This window comes from Spea bombifrons, chromosome 2 (assembly GCF_027358695.1).
Source record: "Spea bombifrons isolate aSpeBom1 chromosome 2, aSpeBom1.2.pri, whole genome shotgun sequence".
Taxonomy (NCBI): domain Eukaryota; kingdom Metazoa; phylum Chordata; class Amphibia; order Anura; family Pelobatidae; genus Spea; species Spea bombifrons.
In genome coordinates, this window is record NC_071088.1 from 20785655 (window position 1) to 20805571 (window position 19917).

At 38.4% G+C, this 19917-nt stretch overlaps 1 protein-coding gene across 2 annotated transcripts in view; it reads left to right on the forward strand.

Annotated features, from left to right (window-relative positions):
* Positions 1 to 19917, forward strand: part of SEZ6 (seizure related 6 homolog) — a 234025-nt gene that overhangs the window by 131988 nt on the left and 82120 nt on the right. The gene's annotated exons all lie outside the window — the stretch shown is intronic.

Consider the following 19917-nt stretch of genomic DNA (forward strand, 5'->3'; position numbering starts at 1 on the left):
TGTTTTTAGAGAAACATGCTGTACTGGGAAATCTCTTACAAAAATATCAAATTACAGGTGGGAAGTTTATTTCAGAAGAGAAATGTTAGAACATAGAGGTCATGGTCTTAAACTGGAGGGTCAGAGGCTTGCAGATGTAGTGTAAGTAAGTTTTATTTTACTGAGAGGGTGGTTGAAAAGTGGAACAGCCTCCCAACAGAGGTTTATACAGTGAGGGAATTTAAACATGCATGGGATAGACCTAAATTTAAAATTAGATAAATCTATATTTAAGGCAAGGCCAAGGTCAACATCAAGAAAAATGGAACTAGATGAGCCAAATGGTTCTTATCTACTGTCAAATTCTATGTTTCAATGAATGGCAGTTCAGCTGCTAAGACAGTACTCAGTCCTTATTGAGTTATTTGTACCTATCAACATTTCAATGTTCTAGCATGGAATATATTTCTGCTGTTCTAAGCAAGAAGATCTCTCTGATGTCCCATGGCGACAAAGGTGCAGAAGGATACTTCAAGTGTTCCTCCTGCACACCCAGCCCTCAAAGGAATCAGATCAACAACCTTGTGCGACTCTGATTAAAGTTTGCACGTGGTTAGGTAAAGAAAATGTAGTTAAACAGAGGTTTGTCTTTAATATACTTTTTTCACAGATAAATTAATATGATATTAAATAGTATTAATAAGAGGCATGTATTAGTGTTAGTGACACTGGAATGGTCACGTTCTGTAATCGGTAAAGCAGAGGGGTCTAACTTAATTTGTAAGGGGACAGAACACCATTGGAACCAAATACTTAAGCAAAATACATAAAAAGGTGTATTACATACAACATACCCTATAAATGTGATTTCAAGCTATATCTTGCATATACAGTTTGCAAAGTGATTAAAATCAGCCAAGTGTGCTTAGACCACTAGGCACTGTTTTTCACAATAAGGGACCTGCTTAAAGGTAAATCTGGCCTTTTACATCCACCCCATGATTACCACCTGATCAATCATACCTGGGAACTCTCCGGGTTTGACCCAGAGATTGTCGGGTGAAGCACCGCTTCTCCGGTTCAAGACCTGAATCCTCCGGGTCCGGACACGCCCAACTCCCCGCCCATTTTACCTTTAAACTACCACTGATGTCAGGAGGACCTCCCACTGACGTCAGTTGGAACTCCCACCGACGTCACTGGACCGCCGGCTGACGTCAGTGTGCAGTCCTGGCTGCGTCCCACAATGAAAAGCTCCGGGTAGCCGGAGCCCAGAAGTTTCCAGGCATGCACATGATGCCTCCCAGTGACTATAACAAATGCTATCTACCACTTAAATTAGCAGGGAAATGGGGACAGTTAACCAAATGTTGTTTCCTTGATTGGCCCTTGAAAAATAAGTCTGCCTATGCATAGCACAAAACAAATTGATAGAAAATGCATGATTTTAATGTTTTACTGAGTACTTATACTTATTCGCACAATGTAATGCTGAAGATTTCATGTGGATTCAAATAATTCAAACATTTTTATTTCCGAGTTAGTTTTAAAAAAAATATATATAAGTCTTACGTCAAGAAAACACATTTAGGTGAACAAAAATCTTTTATTAAGCCTCGGGAATGAACTGGTACTGCGCATTTGTGACGGCAAGCTTATAATTAGAGGCTTATGTTGGCACCGCCGACATTCTGTCACATTGAATAATGCCTTCAGTGTCAGATCTCCATGTGATAGGATTAGGCCGTCACTGTAACAATCCATCGCACCTACCTCCATACAACAGGTGTTCCTACCCAGCAGCTTAATTAAAGCTTGACAGGTTCAAAACAAGAAGTCTACTGGTACACACATACAGAAAACATACAATTATGCCGTTTATTACGTCAGGGCTCCAATAAAGTAAATGTGGGTATGTATTGCGCTATTGAAAAAAATAGAATAAGATTATGGGTTATATAAGGGGCGAAAATCAGGTCAAGCATAATCTCTGGAGAAAAGAAAATATTTGTTGGTGGGTTTTGTTTTCTCTTTTTTTCTCCCAGTACGGAAAAGTTGGTTAAATTTATCTTTTCCTCAGTTCAGTCTGGTTTTTGGACCACAATGCAACGATTTGATTAACTTTGTTCTCCTTCCGCTTGCCTTAGCCCACTGCTGAGCTGCGTGTATGTGCAAAAACAAGTGAGAAAGCAGGTTAGAACAAATCAGAGCAATCTGACTATACCCTTGCAATGATCCTATGACAGACGTAGTTTCGACCCACGGGCCAGGCTCAGCTCAGTTACTCAATTAAATAAAACACCAACACACAAGATGGGTTTGAAAAAAGGCCACAGCTTTTTAATTTAACAGTCATTGTCCCGTAAAATCTGAAATAATAAACATAGATGCGTTAACAGAGACAATGACTTCATCACCACCAAACTAGCTTGCCAAGTTAACCACACACACAAATTTTGGGAGGGGACATAACCGGATGCTCCAACCCAGACCTGAGGTTCCATGCACCACTCCCTGCAAGGAACCTCCCACCGGTTCTGACCACCAATGATCATACCACCACATTAACCCCTTGGATACCTGGCACTATCGACCATGACTGACTAATGCAGCAACGCCACCCCACAAACTCAACCACATAAGGGGATGGAGGGTGGGACAAACAGCACCAGGTAAGGTTAAACTAAAATAGCTCCTTACCCCTGTGACCACCAACCTTAAATATCCTCCTACCAAAACTCCTGCTCTAAATACCACAATTCCCTCCTTAGTCTAGCCCTGCTCAGCACTCTGTCAGGGCCCACTCTAGTTCATTCTGACCCCAATGGGCTTCAGTCCTTTCGGCACTCAGCTTCTAGTGTCATCTTTATATCCAAAGGAGCCCCAGACAGGCTTCTCCCATGATACCCCTCTGTAGCTGCAAAGTGGAGTTCTGAACAGCCTTCCGCACAGACCTCTACACAAATGCCTCCTTATTTGCCATCTGCTGCTGGGTACCAGGTTTTCACACTCCGCAGCAGCAGGCGAGGCAGTCATGAGCTGGCAGCTCCACAGACCTTCAGGAAATGGTCACTGTTAATGGCCCCAAGGGAAAGGTGCCCCGGGCCCCTAAGATAAGCCTGGGCATTTGCCACCTGTTAAAGTTGCCCCCGCTATGCTCCATTCCAACAGCCTATCCCTGTTTAGCCAGTTCCCCGTTTAGTCACCAAAACCCTAAAACCCTTGCATGATTGTGGCCCTATATGAACTTGCTTTTCAAGTCCCTTCTATATTAAAATCTATAAGTAGATTGTTTTTTTTTTCCTTATCCATGGCTCTGAGCTTCAAAACCGCTTATGTTTCTCAAGCATTACGTGTGATTCATCACCAATTCACACAGTAATACTGATTGATTCGAACTTCAATTATAGTTTGTGCTGTCTCACTGATGAATCACTCTGCGTGACGTATGCACCATAAGGTGTATCTATAATAGAATTGGTTTATAATTATGGGCCAGAGAATGAAGACTGGATAACCACCAGAACTGATGTTAAACCTACCACTGTGAGGATTGTTTTGTTAGTTTTTTTTGTTGTTTTGTTTATCTAAAACATTTTCTTCCTAAATATCTCCATAATTTTAATGTGCCAAATCAGAGGAAGTGAGCTGTTGCCTTTTCTAGCTTGTAACAAAGCAACGTTAAGCAGGAGGGAGTACCAGCCACATGGATCGTTTTCTGATTGGAAGCTTTCAATTAACACATTTGTTTTGTTCTCAGGTTAGTAACACAGGACATTAACTTTTATTAAGTTGCTGACTCTCCGATTCATCCTGTACATAGGAGACAATTATTGCCCCCCTCTTCGATGTCTAACCATCCAAGTGCCAAATGAACATTAGCCTAGCTCCTATTGTGTATTAAAGGCAACAAATAAAACGTTGAACATAATTCGAGTTGGGAGATAAGAGAACTCTATTATTCTCCATGCGCAAAGCAACTACAAAATCCAGAGTGAAACCCAGGCATTTATTGTCTGGTGCTAAATTGTCTGTCCAACAAAAATAATACCTTGTTTTATACTTTATTCCTTTCTTTTGGATCAAACGAAAAGGCAGGAATGTGTACTAGATTGACAACATTTGTTATTACTCATGCCAGGTATAAATGCATATAATAGCACTTCACTATTAGGTAAGGACTTCTGCAGTAAGTCTTCTGTTGGCTAATACACAATTACAATACATTTGGAGTTATTTATAAAGAATATTTTTAAATATATTTTTAAATATGTTTTAAAATCTCTCTTACTACTGTATCAACCAATAGAAGGCTTACACGAGCAGGAACATTCTATTGGCTGCTATGGTGGTAAACCCACTTTTCAAACTTTGCACAAAAATGCTATTTATAAATAACCTCCAATAGGTTGATTTCGTTTTAATTCATGTGATCTTAAACTAGAATTTGAAGATCCAATATCAAGTCAGGAATTAAGCTTGTACTTAAATAGGTCAGGTATGTTCACTGAAAAAAATGATAAAGAGATTGATATAGATATATATCAGAGGGTGTTCTGGACATGCACTTATCAAAATATATATTTTTGTTTCATTTGTTGACATAATTGGAGTATTATTGTCCGTCCTCCCCTATGGAAATGTCTAATTAGCAAATCTGTTATGTTATCAAAGATATATCACATGATGCAATATGAACAGCCATATTAATAGATACTGGTTTTGTTCTCCTGTTGTACTCTCGTGTGCATCAGCTACCCTGTAACAGGAGAGGTAAATGCCCGTCCGCTAGAGATATGCACCGTACCGCTACATTATTATTGAATTGCATCAACTGCAGAACTTACTCATACCCTAAAGAAATGTGCGTTTCAATCAGATTCCAAATTAACATTCAAACTTGGAAAGATTAACAGTATATATCACACCTTCTCATTTAGTTTAATGTTTTTACAATTCATTATGTTGTAGCCATGTTATATTTATGAAGTTATGTTGCAGATTAGAGGCTGGCATCGCATAGCAGTTTAAGTAGGTTGAGAACCAAGAGAACCCAAATCATCATGCATTCTAATCATCAAGTTGGCAATAATATAATTACAACTGTGTAACAGTGTCTTTCTATTCCCTCTGACAAAACTAACGTGAAATAGGATTCTGATCCTTTATTTCCCTTTTGTTAAACATGTCCTTAAAATTTGGCTTCATTTCTGGGTCCTTTGAGAACCTACAATCTGTCCCGTGGGGTCTCATACAGAAGAACAAAAATGGAAATGTATTATGGTAGAAATGTAGCTCCTCTTCAGTGTTCAACATCTTCTAACTCCCATTGCAGTTAGAGCATAATTATACATTTATCAAGAATCCCGGCTAAATTAGCTAAAGAAACAAGAATGGTCAGCACAATTATAAGCCAGGTAATAGGTGTTACGAATAAAGCGTAGTCAGTATGATGTCCCAAGACCTGCTCATTCATAAAAACCAACTATGCTGCAATAATCCCCATTTCTAAACGTCCAGAAACACAAAAAGTCCGTCTTCGGAAGGCCTCATGAACTTTACCTGCCACTTGATAATAATAATAAAATAAGGAATGCAATACCAGAAGAAAACAGCCGCATGAACTAATTATGTATACCCCGATTCAAATAACAGACTATTGCCTGGGATGTGCACGTCGCTTGCTAGACAATAATTAATTACCACATCCTACACTGCTACTGAGATAGATTTTTAACAAATATTTTATATGAACATTAAGTGAATATCAAGTGCATTACCTGCCCCAAACCCCTAAATTGCCATAAAAAAGGGATTTCTGATTACAACAGATGGTTTATCAAGCATCCATAAAAAATCTGTACAAATCTTGAAACACATGTATAATTTTATCATAATTCAAGACTCCCCTAATTACCTTTAAATTAATAATAATAGTAATAATAATAATAAAGATAAAAAGTTGGCAGAACAGAAAACTGTCAGGTCTGAACACTCAGTTTGCCGCTAAAGAGTAGAGGCGAGCGCTTAGTCTGTAACGGAACATTCAAAATCCAATCTTTGTTACTCAAATTCATCCGTTTTCCCAATTTACAGTAGATGAGAGTCTGTATTGCTGACTTTCTGTTCAGTACCATGGACAGTAGCCGTAACACGCTCATCTAAAATTGCTCACTACCAACAGTCAGCTTATCCCTAAACTGCTTTACATGCTTATCTACTATTGTTATTCCTTGCTGTCCTGTAAGCATGTTAAACGATATTTTTTCCTCCCCAAATCCCATTTTTACAATTTGTTACACTGAATAAACCTATGTAATGGTGCTTACATGTTACAATATGCAATATTTGTGTATACTATGAGAACAGCCACGTTAACTTCATGTACTAAGGATCTGCAATATGAAGCTCTCCCCCATTAGGTTCTCTTTCAGATATTATGACTGTAGCTGATTGATTCAGGTAGCCATTGTAAGGAAAGAGGAGGAGAAGGGAGAGAGCTTTAGGACAGAAATCCAATTGGTATCCACGTTTTGATACCTTTTTGCCAGATATTTTACCTTCCCTCGGGGGAAGCAGTCCTACCAAATATCTTCATTAACTCAGATACAACAAATAAATAACAAAACATACACGCTTTAAGAAATTAATGCAAAGTATTGAATCTCTCCACTGAATTCATGGCCTCCATTGCGTCTGCTTGTAAATCATTATTCCCTGTGCCCAGATAGTTTGTTCCAAATCTAGACTCAGCCTGCCATATTTGTGTAGCTATTCCTCTGGCTGTTCTTCAATCACATATTGGTGTTCTTGTGTTTTGAAATCTCCAGCTGGAGACACCGGTCCTGAGGATAGATGTGTACTGACTGTTGTGCTTTCATTAAAATGAAATCGATGTTAGAATTCTGCGAATTGTGCTTATGAATGGTCTGGGCTTTTCCCAGCACATACCACTCTATCACTCGCTAATGGATTTTCTGTAATAAAAAAAGGCTAGCACTTTTTTTTGTAAAGTAATGTATTACGATCAGTATTATGAAGGCAAATTGTTTTGTTTCAGCTTCAGAGTTCAGGTCTGCTTTGTATAAAATGAAACCTTGAAAAACGCATAATTTTAAGTATAAAATAACAGTACATGGGAGGGGATGCTTAACATATTGGACAGCTTCTCTTCTTCATGGAATTTACAGCCCTGACCTCCTGCACCGCCGCATAGTTTACTTTCTTATTAGAATAATCACTTTTTAGGACACATTTATTTGTTCTTAAAGCAAATACCTAAAATTAGACGTAAGAAAGTATACTTACCATAACTAACAGGAACCCTTTAATTCTATAGATCTCACCATCAACCATGGCAGATAAAGATGTTTAAAATAAGAGCCACTACACCTGTAGGCAAAGATTCCGAGTTAAAAATGCGGTATAACGTAGTTGAGCTGCTCATATACAAAACAAATTCTCTGCTGTGCTTTTCAGAGCTTCATACCCTCCAGGTGAATGAATTACCATGAAGAAGATTATACCATCACAAACTGCAGTCAAGTCAAATTTACTTTGCCTCAAGATATTTCCCCATGAAAAGTCCAGAGAAAAAGAGGAGCTGATGTATGCTAGATGGACACAAGTCATTTTTTTATCCAGAAGGCAATAGCGAGATAAAGCGGTTTGCCCAGAGCTATAGTCACTAGTGGACTCTTTAAAAGGCTGGGTGACCCAGTGACTAATGCTATCCGAAGCTTTACAAACATACGGCTATTAAAGAGAGGACCAAAACTCACTTATTCTATGCTGTAAAAAGTGCAATGCAAACCTTAACTATCAATTCTGTGATCTTTATGTAAAGAGAAATTTGGTGCTGAGGTCCTGCAGGATCTTAGAAGGTGCTAATGATTTCTGACAACCACAAGAGTGGTTTTTAACCAGTGTTAGACCTGGCAGCCCAAGAACTTGTTTGATGTATAATGAGAGACAGGCAGGCATTAGGCAGGCGCCAGACTCGCTGTCGTGTGTTGTTCTAATCAACAATGCGTATCTTTTCCCCTTCTTGTTCCGTAGCGTTCTTGACAGTGTACCTTTGAGCAGAAAGGAACAATGCTGGCGAGAGAAGGAAAACTCTATAATTATATAGCTCGACACATACAGGTTAACAGCTGTACCTGTATATTCACTATTAGGGAAGACACCCTCTTCTAGATGTTGGAACAGTAAGAAGCACACATGCAGGTCATGATGTTCATACATGTATGACGGACGTTCGAAAAAAGGTACAGCACTTTTTGAAACAAATAGGGTCTAAAAAAGTGTGGAAACTTTTCGAACGTCCCTTGTATACGTATTTGTGTGGCTGTACTGTTCATTTTCTTTATTTGTGTGTGCCTTTCACAGACAAATTTTATATCTTATCAATTAATGCTATTTTATTATTTTATATTTAGTTACATAGGTTTATTAACTGTTGCTGCCTGAAACTGTGGATTTTCAAATACAGAACCAAATATATGGGCTAATTGTCATTAGACAAATTCTCACATTTCTTTTATACATTTATTCTATATGGCTGATTTCTCAGATATGTGAGCCTATTGCATTGTTGAAAGAAATCCACCCTATACTTTTTTTTTAGTTTATGGTGTTGTAGATTTAAGAATGTTCAACCAATGTCAATAGACAAGAAATGTCCCTTTGCATGAAGCTTCAGAAATTCAGCAGTTTGTCAGAAGATAAAAAAGGTCTCAGCCTCTACCAGTTACATGTACGACATAATGGGAACTTGAATTGAATGTTGGCGTGAAAGAGGCAGGCAAGCATTTTCCCTCAGGGAAGGCAGCAAGAGACACAAGGAGGCCTCATTCGGTATTCATGGCACCTTTGCTAAGGTGAGAAGTAACATCTCTGAATACGAGGATGCACAGAACACATCCTGACAGCCTGAGACAGCTGCGCTAGTGGAGGGAGGAGGACGAGGACAATGACAGCGCGGGGATGATACTTACAAATTGAAGTAAAGAACCAAGTCAAAAAGAAAGAACAAGCGTAAAATGGAAAGAATGAAGACAAAGAAAGCTGAGTGGGTGTAAGGAACAGAAAGAAGAAGCAGGTTCAGCACACAGGAATAGGAAGGAGGGGGAACCTTAAGCTGTGTGCCATGATAGCAGCTGATACAGGCTGCAGGCGAAGGGATTATCCAGCAAGTCAATTGATTAAACTCTTTTTTTCCCACTAGCATTCTTGTGAAACCCCACAATACATGACGTATTGTGGGGTTTTACAAGAATACAAAGTCAGAGTAATATCCTTGAAATCTGGGTGTTAATACCAATCTGTCCGCTGTTAATAACTGGAAACTGTCTTTGGCACCATGAGCAAGATTATCCAAAGTTCAATACTCCTGTGGACACGTAAAAAGCCTCAGATAGCACTAACTCATCTCTACGTGTGAAACCCACCTGGCACAACCCCTTTCTCTTAACCCTGAGCACCTGCTAAGATGCCATAAATAATGAAAAATCAAGATCCAAGCAGTTTATTTATTCCGGTTTTATGGTTGCTTTGTTTCTGCATGTTCTTTCTGATGGGCGAGAAGGGAGTTGCTGCTAGTTACAGAAGACATGAGTGATGTTTCTTGATTTACCGTGATGGATTTAATTGCATTATGAGATGACTGGCTGGTTCTGCACATTCGGCAGGTAGCTGGAATTTCAACACTATATTATGCTGTGAAATGGTTGCCTATTACATACGTTTAAAGATGACTTACAGCTTGTGCACTTTTATTCATCTCTATGGATCCTTTCATTGGTGCAATGATAAGTAATAAAAGAAAAATACAACGGTAACAATATAATGGTTTGCATAAATATCATGGGTTTCCACGAGCATTTTTTAGCCAGCCACATGTAGAGAAAGGGGGTAATACACACAGGAGACCCTGCAGAGAGAGCAAAATAGAGGTTTGATGTAGCACTGTGCATCACCGGAATACTTTCTTTGTTTCAAATTAGGTTTTGTAGACCTCAAGACTGAAAAGAGACAGCAGGAGAAAGTAGGCGCAAGAGAAAAAAGACAGGGGGTGAGCATGAATGATTAAGTTAGGAGGCAATCGGGTCCATAACTCCATCTGGTCCTGCTAAATGGTCAGTAAATCAAAAGTGTGGGTTTCAGGTGAGGAGGTCAACCAAGGCATACATTTTAGCATCAGTTTCCAAATACTACTATTGCATACCTCCCAACATTTCAAAATGTGAAAGAGGGACACTTTTAGTTTTTTTTTTCAAATAAAATGTTATTGAGATTCGAGATTGTAGCATAGCATTGTTGGAAAATTGCCATACAACATTAGAAGAACATTGCATCATAACATATGACACAGATTAGAAGTTATAGATATATAAATTAGCACACGTTTCATACAGCATTGCTGACAAAATGATGACAATCGTTAGGGTCCGTGTACACTGCTTGCACATTGGACATTATGAGGTAGCTGTGTACTGGAGAGCAAAAATAAATAATAAATTCAGAAATAAATAAATCCGTAAACCAAGTAATAGTACAAAACTAAGAACAATAAGAAAACAAAATAATGTGGAATACAAGACATTATATCCTGGGAGTAAAGTACACGTTGGTGAGGCATTGCACTTTAAAATGTCACGCTTGCATCACCACTTATAACACGCTTCATTTTTGTCAGCACAGTCATGCATAATAAAAATAACCAACACAATGAATTGAATTCCCATAAGGCTCAGCCAGACAAACTACTTCCATGATGCTGGCTGAGCGTCATGGGAGCTGCAGCAACAGTAAAGCTGCAGATACTAGCTGTGAACTAAAATTCCCATGACTCTCAGCCAGCCAGGTGTCCACCATAATGTTGGCTGAGCATCATTGAAAGAGTAGTCCACAGCAGTATACCCGCTATATGCCACTCTGCCTCCAGAAATGCCTTATACCCCTATAAGCTACTGTGGCATATAGGAGGTTAAAAGGCATATCATGGGACAGAGTGGCATATAGAGGGTTAAAAGGCATTTCTAGAGGCAGAGTGGCATATAGGGGGTTAAAAGGCATTTCTGGAGGCAGAGTGACATATAGGGGGTTAAAAGGCATTTCTGGAGGCAGAAAGCCTAAAGCCCCCAATATGACACTCCCTCCCTGACTTACCGCTGCTTCTGACTCCCTGGTGTCTGGTGGGGGCAGAGGGTGGAGGCCGGGGTTCATGAAATAAAAGGGGCTGGCGTGCACGCACCGGACCACCCGATGGCCGTGCCTCAGCACTTCGTCCCACGAAAGGGGTGGGACGAAGAGCTGAGGCACGGCCATTGGGCGGCGCAGTGCGTGCACGCCAGCCCCTTTTATTTCAGTAGGCGCCGGCGGCCGGAAAAGGCTTTACATCCCGCTTGGGACAGTTGTGGGGGCATGCTACTGTAAAATGCAATCCACTTGTACCAGGCATATATCTCTGTTCCTACCAAAAAACTAGTGCATTGGAGCTAACAATGCAGCATCTTGATGACCAAATTCTAGTCCACGTGGGCCGCTAATGCTATTTTGCACATTCTTGATATATAGTTGATAAACATACCTGAGCAAGTATATCTCACAATATATTATTTAAAAAATATATATAATTATATATTTTCAAAAATCAAAATACATTTCTTCCTTCACACACGGAAGGGTTTTATCCGTATAACACATTGTTATTCCTCGTGTTGGTTGGTAATATTTTTTAGTCAATTTTCTCATTTTTCAGACTGCCTTTATGAAAATCACATTGCTCTCTATCTCCTCAATCATGTTCCCATCTGTGCTAAATTCTTATTTGAGCTTTACTTTTGGCACTTTTCATTTATTTTTTTCTCCAGATTATCTGCACCTTCTTTCTCGTAACCGGCAGTAAAGGCAGAGCTAGAATTTAAGATTCTTCCAGTATATTGTACCAAGGAATGAAACGTTGGTGCTATCCCTTTCACTTTGCTTATTACCATGCTGTAATTTGGAGACTAGGAGCTTGTAGACAAATCTATCTGACTTCACTGACACTTCTCTGGGGATCAGACTGTCATCATAATTGTGTTTTACAAGAGCATCAGTACACACTTTACACTGTGTTCAGGGGACATCACACCATTATCATAGGAGTAACAACACTGCGCATGTTTCATTGATATGTAGCCCTTACCATGCCACAGCTTACACAGTCGGCGGAAGAAGTGGGGAAAATGGGGTACTGTACTTGCATGCATTTGGATATATATATATATATATATATATATATATCCCATAATAGTAATTTATTTGCACTCGACTTTAGTCTATTCTATATGTACAAGTTCATTTATGCATTCTGCTAATTAGAGAACTAGGGAGGACTATCATTTCCAAACAAGAAACTGTATGAATAGTTTACTGCCCACCATCACCCATTGTTTTAATTGTGAATAATGTATCCACGTTTTGTTTTGCTATATATATATTGTCTATAAGTTGCCAATATGAGGTCACAGAAACAATTTGAAAAATATACAGTCAATAATAACATCGAAAAGGTTGATGTGGGCACTTACCTCTTCCAGTCCAATTTGTCCTCAGGTTTTCCTACTTCCCGCTCATGTGTATATTAGAAACTTTTTTAATGGTGACCCTGCTGATATTTTTGCAATCTTTTATACGCTTTTGTTTATGTACAGAATACTCTGTATTTGAGTGGCTTTAGTTTATTAGATCCGGTGCTCTTCATCCCATTCTACATATTACTCTGTCCGTGTCTATATCCGTGGAATATCCAAGGATAATGCAGATATTTCTACTTGCCCTTTTTGCGGAGCAGGGTGAGAACTGCGGTTTTGCTTATAATTGGCAGCCATTGGAACTATTAGCAGTGGCGATTCTAGAAACAATATATAGGGGGGGCACACAAGCTACCACAGTCAAACTGGGGGGGCATTAATAATTTCCACCATTAAATCATACCACTGAAAACACACACACACACACACACAAACACACACACACACACACACGTATATATATATATATTGCCAATACTTGATGATTCAACATGGGAAGCCTGAAGCCACAATTTAGTACGACTACTCCTTGAAATCCTTTAATCACAATAATTTAACTCATATTAACTCATATTTATCCACATATTAACTCATGCTCTCCCTCATTCCGACAATTCATCCACATATTAACTCATGCTCTCCCTCATTCAGACAATTCATCCACACATTAACTCATGCTCTCCCTCATTCCGACAATTCATCCATTTTAAGAAACTACGCCCCTTGGAGCTTCAAATGAGGGGCTACATGTATTTCTAGGACAAAAGTTGAGTGCACAAATAATGATGGAATATGTCGCTTTGGCTAGAAAATATGTTTTTTCTAACCATAGCGACATGTTCATTTGTGTCCTGCGCACTCCAGGTTTGTACTAGAAACACATGCAGCCCCTCATTTGATGCGCCAAGGGGTGTAGTTTTTGCAAATGTGTACTTTTTGTACCATAATTTAACTTCCTACGTGAGCAGTAATGCCACGTCAAGGCTTCAACCCTAATTACTGATCATTCACACGCCTTTCATATCTCCATTCACTCGCAGAAGCACACACCATACTTTAAACATTCATTCACAGAAGCACACATCATACTTTCCATACATTCACTCGCAGAAGCACACACCATTCTTTCCCCTTACAATCCCAAAGAAATGATGGTAAAGGGAGAAAAAAAATCACTTTTACAGCAAAAATAAGTTTTGCAGTAAAAATGCAAGGCGCTCCAGGGATGAGATGGTTACTCACGTACCGCACAGGCTAAATGGCTGATTTTAATAATATTTGCAGTTCATCAGGATTTCCAAAATTGCCTCCCTAAATTTAACCCCATGATCAAAGGGATCATGGGATTAAAAATGAGTATCGGCCATTTTTAAAAAGGGAACGTGACTTTTTATAGCTATATGATCACTGTGGTAACATTGGCTACCACAGTGATCATTTAGCTAGAATACTTAAACTTTTTTTTTTATTTTTTTAAGTTAAACTACTTTATGTTTAAATAATTTTTGTAACTTTTTTTTACATTTTTATTTTTTTTACTTAATATTTTTATTCTTTTACAATCTATATACCGTTGGAAAGGTGATGTAATTACCTTTCCAACGGTATATGTTGGAGGTCTGTAGCTGCTTAGATGCCTGAGATACAGGCATCTAAGCAGCATGCCCCCCCCCATACCTCTTTAACTGATAATTGTCAGTTGTTAATAAAGTTGCGCGGTGACGTCATCGCGTCATTGCGCGAGACGTCACCGGCCGGATCGGGCGGCCCCGGTGATGCGCTTCAGTTTGAGGGGCAGATCGCCGGGGTAGGTGGTGATGGAGGTCCACAGACCTCCATCAAGGTAGGGTAGTGCTAGTGACGGCATGGTGCCGTCATTAGCACCTGACTGGGACTGCTAGCGATGGCACCATGCCGTCGTTAGCAGTCAAGGGGTTAAAGTCCCATTGCGGGACTGTCCTGGGTGACTCCAAATTCGAGGGGGGTGCAACAGGGGGGGCAAGGAATATCCCAGGGGGGGGCAATTGCCCCCCCTTGCCCCCTGTAGCGACGCCACTGACTATTAGCCTACGGTACATGCATTCCTCTTCAATATATGCCGTACCGCATCCATCTCGAGTCCATTCCATTGTTAAATCATCTTTGTTGGCTAAATGGGAAAGCTGCATTTAGATTTAGCTGTACACAATACATTTGCCATTCCATGCTGAGCGAATCTTTTAAAACACTGTGTGCAATTAATACGAATTAATACTAAGGGACAATTATTCATTCAATTATTTATTCTTTATTCTTATATATTCTGTTTGCATACTGTGAAGAATTAGCTAGGTCCAATGGGTTTTGGTCCTGCAGAGCGTCCAATCTAATAAGTCATATTTAAGATGCTGGGAAGTAATGACATATCTCATTATTGAAGTCACATTAAAATATTGAACATGTGTTAATTTCTTAATCAGCAGTGTACTGGTGGAATTAAGGTCCATGTGTCTAAATCGGAGTGCGTTGCTGTGATGATCCCCTGATCATTAAAAGCGTTATGATTTACAGAGGTTAGGGTGTCTGCTTTCTGTTTTTGCGGATGAAATTTCACTTTATGTTTCCAACTCGCATACATTATTGGGAAGAGTTCTTGTGTTTTTGGATAGGTAGGGTCAGGTAGTGGGGTTTATTATCAATAGAGACTCGAGCCCTCCACTTTGTGACTCCTCCAGGAACCCACACATTGGGTATTAAATGGGAGCGCCATGATGAGACAGCAGTTTTTTGAGACAGACTCGATATGGTAGGTGAATGAGAGGTATGAGTCAAGGGTGACACCAAGACGGAAATGAGGGGACGGGGAGATGACTGCACCACTGATGTTGAGGGAAATTGCTAGCATTGGAGGGAGGGAAGATGGTCCGAAAACATAACAGAGGAGACAGACCTTAGTAATCCTTATAAACCAGACCAGACCATTGGACAGAGACATCTTCTTCTGCATCTTTTTCGAGTGAGTGACAGTGTGAGAGAGTGAATGCGAGTAAATGTAGGCACAGGGCAATTCATTTTGTTTCCAAATTAAAAATGGGCCAAAATTTTCCGCCATAATAGAATGAGCAGGGAATTTAATTTCTTGCTGAAAGTGAATAGGCCAAAAATGTGGTCGAATTTTTTTCATTTGCACATGTCTAATAATTATTGTAACGCTTTTGCTACTGCACATGGCCGTGAATTAGGATTTCCATTAATTTTGCTATCTTTATGCAAAACTTACCTTTGCCTGTATTTATTACGAAGCATACTAATAGACTGTAACCTGCAGCTTTAAACGAATAATTCATATCTCAGGCTGGCTGAGCGGTACAGATGGTGGAATCAGTGTTTAACCCTGCTTTCCCTTCTTGTCAGCAAGTATTAGTGCTAGGTCAGCTCTCTCTCCGTCACACATGAGTGTGAAGAAATGGATTATTATACTCAGCGTTGGAGCCAGGAACAGCGAAAGCCTGAGAAAGTGACCCACGGTACTTTAAAGACAGACCCTGTCCTTGGTGCTATTTGACCTTCTACGCAGCTCTGAGCTGCGGAAGATTTTGCTGCTTTGGTCTTTGATTCGTGTTTTATGCCACTAGCTCCCATGCTTCTTACTTACTTATTCTTACTTTTACCATAGCACGTGTAGATTTCAGAACACAAATAAAGGTGTCTTATATTCAGCATACTAAAATTGTATTCAACAATTCAATAATAATTTGTTTGACAGCTCAAATTAATTGTAGCCTGACCATTCAGCAGTTATTAATTATATACAAAGAAGTCTAAAATATGCATTAAAATGTTTTTTTTTTTACCTAAAATCACTCTGCATATTTTGAACTATTAAAAGCCATGAGTACATGTTCATCCAGTTCAACATGTACAACATCAAAGTAATTTGTCAAACGGAAAAACTATAGAAATTAAATGATAAAATGATGGACCTTTAATTTCCTCTGTGTATTTTTATACGCACGGTTAGTGTTTTTTTCCGCCAAATGCACGTTGGTAACTAACTAACGTTTATTTGGGAATTTGTTTGCATACTCTGATTTTAAGGCTAGGAGGAAATTGTACCGTTCTTAATCATTCAATGTTTTGTCATATTGGCTTTGCCACTCTATTGAGCAACTTCCCAGGGGCATTTCGCATTCATTTTAAAACATATATCACACTATGTGTAAGGCATACTGTATGTTCATAACATCATTAATAAAAGAATGATAGCTAAACCACATGGAATGAAGTTCAGAAATGTGTATTGAAAAATGCCCACTGCAGACACAAGCAGCTTTCATGGATGTCTGAATACACATTTGCAGTTTAATCAATACCAGGCTAGACTTGGAATAAAAGTAATGAATGACAGCCCGATAATGCACTGAAGCCATATCTTTCTATGGCGGATCAAGACCTTCCATCCACACTTTTTTTTACATTTTCCAGAAGAGACAAGCAGCAGGGGAATATTCTATATATTCTATCTATATGCCGTGTGTTTATACTAGGCTTGTGCATTCGTATTCGGGCGAACATGAAAACGAACAGGAAGTGTGCATTTTCGTTGTTCAGCTCAAACACCGAAGAAACAAAGATGGCGACGGCAAAATGTACACAAAGACATACAACACGAAGAATCTTCGTGTTCGTCTTCATTAATACCTCCAACTAATCTCTCTGGTGCCTTCCCCATCTATACAAAAAACTGTCTGCGCTTCTCACCCTAATAAAGTTGGCAACAAATATATAAACATAATATAAATGAGAGGTTTTGGTTATATGAATTGGCCAAAGCATAATTAAGCTCACCCGCCACGTCAAGGCACACTCTCAATAGGTTGAGAACCTACAATACAAATGTATAATACGAGGCCTACCAAACAGAGTGAGCATGCTGCAAGAGTTAAGGATTTATCTCCTCGCTTTTATGAGGCGACCAGCTGTAGTGGAATAATGGGCTATATTTAGGCTTGTTTACCTACAAGAATTTGTTACAGCTTCCTGTTTTTTTTTCTAGATGGAACATAACAACGATGCTTTAAGTGTATGTTTTTAAGCATTAAGCACCGGCGATTGAACGTAGGGACATTTTACAAATCTTGCACATAATTTATGTCATGTCCAATCTATACAATCATCTTCTTCCATCCAGTATGTTGTAGTAAACAAGATTCTTGTAATGGCAGTCTGGTGTGCGATCTAAATATTGAGCTCACAAGTGAAAATATATTAATTGACCATAAGGCCTGTATACCTATTTGTATACTTAGGCTGCGATTGAATAAACCATGTCTTTAAATCTGTTCTTTGCAATGATTGAATAATTAATTCAATCATCCACCTTTGATCCTGTCTACACATTTGCCTATTACACTTCACCTACTTATATGTAAACCGTTATTACAAATTAGAAATTAAGTACATCCATAATTCCTTTTGCCTCATTACCCCTTCTTGCTCCACCAGTCCAGGGTTTTATAATATCTTTTTTTACCATTGATGAGCATCTAAATGTACTTATGTCTACAACTGCCAAATCTTTCTAGTGATACGTTTAACATGTCTAAATTGTTTGGAGTATTTTATAAGAAATACAGTTTATGTCAAATCTGTTAATGCATAATATATATATATATATATATATATATATATATATATATATATATATATATATATACAAATATACATTACATTTCATAATAAAATGTAATAATGAAATATTCACACATATAAAAAACATAATGAGAGTATGTTTTACAATAACTAGAAGGCTACCCCAAAACTCTAGACAGCAATGTGTGATGAGGTGTCCATTTTTTAATATATCAGTGCAGGTATATAATTCCAAATGTGTATTTTTAGGAGGGTCAGTCTCTCTGAGGATTAAACTCATCTTTCCACCCTTGATGTCCCTGTTTTGAGGTATTTTGAGGATATCTGTGTATAAAAGCACTAAAAGTAAAAATATTGCACGAAACACACTATTCTTCTTCAAAACGCTTTACTTAGTTATAGAAATAGTCCCCAAAGTCACAAAAAAGCTTCAATAATGATTTGCCCACCAGCTATGCCTCTAATTACACCATCAAAAAATGACCCTCTTTGACCACTCAGAATATTGATATTGTTGTGCATCCTGGAGGTCTCTAGAATTAAGTTCATCATATACCAGTATATTGCAAATATATACCATCCTAATTAAAAAATATATGTATTCTTATTGTTTTATATTAAAAAAACACATTAACATATATTGCTTTTGTAAAGCAGTCTATAAACCAAGTCCATCTCACATTATTACTTGTTATAAAGAGTAGAAGTTTTCTGGAGGACTAATTGAGGTCTTACAGGGGAAAAACCATCAGAGCTTTTAGCATAACTAAATTAATATATTTAAACATCCTTAGGAAGAAAAAGTAAAACAGAGACCTCCAGGATTCTGCTCTCTTTTTGCATCCGGCACTGTAAGTGTGTTATAGATCCAGTCTGTGACAGTAACTCACCGTGTCTGAGGTTGAACCTTTTACCCTAGTTCCGTTAATGGTATCACACTGATATGCCCTCTACTGATTTGGGATAAGAATAAGCATTTTTCACTACAATGAAAAAGACTGGACGTAATGCTTCAGTCAGTTGGTTTGAGATCTATAGCTCAGATACACTGTGTTTTTGGAAAATTCTGCTGGCATTTGAACAATAAAGAGGTCAGAGTTCATTTTTTAGGTTTATTGTCTACTACATAGTATTTAATGGGAGAGGAAAAATATACATATTCTCCAAAATACTTTTGCTTACTGTAATACATAAGCAGACTGAATTCAGAGCTGCAGAAATAGATGAACATCCACCGTACGCAATGGAAACCATAGAATATATTTATTTAGTACTGCACTCTAGTCAAAAAAACACATTTATGGTATGGAGTACATAATTATTCTCTACAACATCGTAACCATGGTTTTATTAAATATCAAAAAATGTATATTTGTTTTACTAGGAACATTAAATAGCACTTTATATTTTAAATCATTTTATATCACACACAGATGATTCTCTTAATATTTTTTTAATCTCTCTCTGCATGCTGGCAAAATGTTAATTCAGGTCACTTTTCTGTGCCCCATATGTCTCGATATTTTGAATTGCCAAAGAGGGAAAATATTCATTTTCTGTGTGACTTTGTGACCAATTACTCACTATCTTTGTAATAGAGTTGGACTTTTAGAAGAAAAAATATATACCGGTATTTAATTTACACAATTTCATGTCAATGCATTTTCTGCTGTTTATATACTCTATATTATGAAATGTACAGTTAAAGAAAACTGTGATCCAAACAATC